The sequence below is a fragment of the Hevea brasiliensis genome, chromosome 18, assembly GCF_030052815.1.
Source record: "Hevea brasiliensis isolate MT/VB/25A 57/8 chromosome 18, ASM3005281v1, whole genome shotgun sequence".
Classification (NCBI taxonomy): Eukaryota; Viridiplantae; Streptophyta; class Magnoliopsida; order Malpighiales; family Euphorbiaceae; genus Hevea; species Hevea brasiliensis.
In genome coordinates this window covers 15,169,547-15,174,568 of record NC_079510.1, presented here as the reverse complement: position 1 = coordinate 15,174,568, position 5,022 = coordinate 15,169,547, and positions in this window count along the sequence as shown.

Genomic DNA, 5,022 nt, shown 5'->3' with positions numbered 1-5,022 from the left:
ATTTAAACTAAATTGAGGAACCAATATTAACTTAAATATTAATAAGAAAAATTTAGGAAAAATTTTAAAAATAAAATACAACCAAGTTAAATGAGCCGGTGCCCTAGCGATGGGTAACCTAGTGAGAAGTTGCGGTTCTCGCAACTAGGAGCCCTAGACCCGGGGGAAAAATTATAAAATAATTTTTGGGACTCCAGAGAAGGGTTATTGAGGTTCTTATGGCATTATAATGCCAAGAAAATACTTAGAAAAATTTTTCAATCGGTACAGACAATTTTGGCCCGTTAAGCCAAACGGAGGGCATTTTGGTCATTTCGCCTTCAGAGGTGATTTTTGGCCGACTTGTCCAGTTAAGTAAATAATTATTATGACATAAAATGTGAATAAATATTACTAAAAATTGAATTAAAAATGAGTAGAAAAGAAAAGAAAAAAAATGAATTAAATGGGAATTTATGACATCACATGATGTCATTAGTGTGCCTTCACCCACTCAAGTGTTGAAACATGGCATAAATGTGTTTAAAAAGACAAAATGGGCTGAAAATAAACAAAAAATCAGACCTTTCACTCCCTTTCTTCTTCCTTGCGTGAACCTTCTCCATAACCAATATTTTCGAGCTTTTTCAAAGCTTGATTTTACAAACTTCTACCCAACAAAACCCTAACCTAGCAACATAAAAATTTGTTCTTACATCCTAGTGAAGCTTTTGGGAGCAAAAAAAAAAAGGAAAACAAGAATTTGATCAAGTGGGAAATTCACTCCATAAGAGGTTAGTGACCTAAAGCTTGAATTTCACTTAAATTTTATGTTTAAGAACTATAAATGGGTGTAAATGACAAAGAAATTTGATGAAACACCATTGGTATGCTAACCCTATATTTTGGCAGCCATGGTTAGGGTAATATGGTGATGATTTTTGGGGAGTTAACATGCTAGTGTGGCTGCCCTTAATGTGTATCTTATAAGTGAATTGATAAATGCAATGATAATGCATGGTTTTGAAATGTTGAGTTAGGGTTTGGGTTGAAGAATGAGACTTTGATCTTGTGATTATGGGAGTAGGTTTTAATGGTCAATTAGTGACCATTTGGTTTGGTTTGAATAAAAAATGAAGTGAATTGGGTTGTGGGATTTGAGGTTAGAGTGGCTGCCTTATGTGACCTGCAGGTTTGGATGTGAGTCCAGCCTGTTTGGACAGCCATAACTTAAATTGTAGAGGTTAAATTGGTGTTTGGCTAATTGGAAATGAAACTAGACACATAATGGCACAACTTTGGTGAAGAAACCATGCCCATAAAACCAAACCAAGTGGACCAAAAACTTGCTCAAACCCGGGTGACCTGCAGGCTGTTTCTGTAGAATGACCAAATGAATAGTGATTGTTCATTTAGCCATAACTCAATGTAGAAAGGTCCAATTGACCTGAAATTTTACCAGCAACAAGCTGAGATATAGAACAACAACTTTCATGAAGAAACCTATCCCAAATTATGATCAGAACCTATCCAAAAATTGAGTTGCAGTTACTGTTCACTGCACTGTAGATATGGTCAGCCCTGAAAATTTTCAATCCGGCCAGTTGTGGTTTTTGGACCATAACTTGAGCTACAAAACTCAAAATGGAGTGATTCAAAAAAAAAATTCAACTATACAAAATAAGGAACAACTTTCATGTTGATCATTTTTCCAAATTCCCACTGCAACAGTAACTAATGGAACAGTAAATCCAAAGCTTGAAAACTGAAAATTCTGTCCAATTCACATTAAGCTTAGAGATGGTATTGGCAACCAATACCAACAAGTTTAAAATGAAAAATGTGGTATGTTGATGATATTTAAACTAATTTACCTATTGCCAATGCAAAAGTCAACATTTTGGTTGACCAATGAAATGAATAGTAATCATAAAAATTCAATTTCAAAGAATTACATAAATAAAAAGTGTTAAATGCCCTAGTAGGCCTAATGTGATTGGTTTGGATAGGTTGGCATGTCAATAGGGTTCTGTTAGCAGTACTGCATATGGCTTCATGTCATTTTGTATTTCATGGTTTCCCATGCCATTATGTGACATAATAGCCTTTGGCTATGATATTGAGTTGTTATACTCGGGTTTAATCCTCGATAATTATCACAGCTTATTAGCTGTTCTGTTGCACACCGGGAGACACAATGTGACCGATGGTGTGATGGTCCGAGGTACTTAGTACCCGATGCCGGTTACCGTTTATCGATCCGATCCAACTAGTATAGGTTACTCGGGCAGTATTAATAAATCTTACCAAACTTCAATTGAATAATATTGCAATAAACATTTGAGACTTAGTTCACCCAAAAATGTAAATATATATTATGTACACATGTTTTTATTTTATTTTATTTTATTTTATTTTATTTTATATAGTCACCACTAAGCAGAATTGCTTAGCACGTCGCTTTTGCCACGCAGTCTTTGGAGACATAGGTGGGAGTCAGCAGGCCTCATCTGAGGTGAGCCTTCATATCTGCACTCAGAGTTCAGAGTCACCTCACATTGCAGTGCATTTGGTAGGACATTAGGCCACTTTTGATATTTTGATATTTTGATATTTTGTATTTTGTAACCTTCTGTAATGTATATTATAAATTCTTGTAATCAAGCTTTTGATGTAAGTATCTATGAAATATGTTCAGTAATAAATTGAGCATTTTTCATTGAGTTGACTGTGTTTTGAATTGAATTGAATTTTGAGATACTAAAGTGAATTGAGAAATTGTTGAGTATATATTGGAGGTTGATTGAGAATAATGTGATGATATTATTGGGAGTGTTTTTAATAGGTTCAGAAGAACTGTTTTTCCAATTTATAGCCGGCACTCTGCCGGATTTTCTATAAAATTTGCGAAAAAATTTAGTTTTATCAGAAATTATAAATAAATGAATTAAAAGGGATTAATTGAAATTGAAGCATGAATTGGTGTTCCGACACACTTAGTGGCATAACTTGCTCGGCTACATTGTAGACGGGTAAGGGGTGTCACATTTAGTGGTATCAGAGCATCGGTTTAGGCGTTTCTGGGTCGAGATAGAGTACATACCATTGCATTGCATTTGTAAGTGTTGAGGTGACACTGATGTAGATCTGTTTGTTTTCTTATTTTGAATAGGATATGGATCCTGCCCATGAAGCGATTGATGAAGAGGTGGAGAGTCATGCTCCACCAAGGGTGAAGTCTGAGGCGGGGAGAATCTGCTCCACCAGCAGCTGAGGCACCTGCTCAACCTCAGTTTGCTCTATTCCAGCAAATGACTGAATTCTATCGGCAAATGATGGGAGCAATTCCACCACCACAACCACAGCCACAACCTCCACCAGCACCACAGAAGTCCCATTTGGAGAAATTGCAAAAACATGGGGCTGTAGACTTCTTTGGGAAGAGGGAGGATGATCCCATGGCTGCAGAAAATTGGTTGGACAGAACCATCAGAGTACTGAAACAGCTAAACTGCACCCCCGAGCAGAACCTGGTGGGTGCTGTGTCCCTACTTCAGGATGATGCATATCAGTGGTGAGACACAGTAACCAGTGAGGTGCAACATGAACGGATCACCTAGGAATTCTTCCTCACAGAGTTCAGGAAGAAATATATTAGTAAAGTGTATTTAGAAGAGCGAAGAAGGGAATTCATCAGTTTGAGACAGAGACAGTTGTCAGTGGCTGAGTATGAGCGTGAGTTTGTCAGACTGAGCCGGTATGGGAGGGAGATAGTCCCTACCGAGGCAGAGAGGTGCAGACGGTTTGAGGAAGGGCTCAATGACAACATCAAAGTTATGATCACAACACTGGAGATTACGGATTTTGCTAAACTGGTTGATGCAGCATCAAAAGTGGAAAGGGTTAGAATCAATGAACAAAATAGAAGGGAAATGTCACACCTTACCCCTCTGTAAGGCATAACATGATCCCATAGAATACTTAATGAACTATCGAACTTCACCTACCGATAACTCATTAAGTACCCTACAATGGATTTTAAAACAATTTTCTTACATTTTGGAAATGGTGAGCATTTTGGTAGGAATTAAAAACCATTTATTCAAAGTTAAATACTAGTAAAAATTTTTGTCCATTTTAATTTTACCACAAATTTTATAAAAATTTTGACAGAGTTCCGTTTGTATTTGGAGAAAATAGTTCTTCAAATACCTATAAAAAAACACTTCCAATAATTTTCTCAACTTTCAACCTTCAATAAATATCAAATCAACTCAATTCAATTCACTTCAAAATAATTCCACAATCCAAATCAAAATTTATCATCTCTAAATATTTAATAACTTTATTCACAAGGAATAAAGTATGAAATTCACAAGTACAAATATTAATTTACAGAAGGAAATCCAAAAATAATATTATTACAATTTATTTACAACTGCTCAACTTTACATTGATACATACAACATTACTATATTTACATCAAAATTAACTACAAGGGTATAAAATAATACCCGTACAAAAAGACCAGTGTAGTCCTCAATTCGATAGCAGCTCACTCTGCTACTTTTTCCTTGCTCTTATCTGCGACAGCAAATTAAGTTATCGCTGAGTATAAAAATACTCAGTGGTGCACAATAAAAATTTAAAATACAATACATAAATCATTCATTGATGAAACATAATTTAAATATTTCTCAAATTATCAAAGCTCATAATAACACAATTTAATCAAATAATTTCATAAACACAGTGTTGCCAAAATCATACACAACCTAAGGCATGACACAAAATTTTCGATCAATGCCGTGTTGTACACCACGACAAAGCAATCTACAACCCCATTAATCAAAATCAATGAGGGAGGTGACTAGCTAGCTAATGAGTACCCATCCGATCTCAACCTCAACTGGCAAGCCAGAGAGGGAGGAAAATAAACGATCTCAATCCCATAAATGGAGGAGGAATAATATGATACTTTCATGCTAAGTGTGAATACAAAATCAATTCAAAACAATTTATTTAAATAATTTATGAGAAATC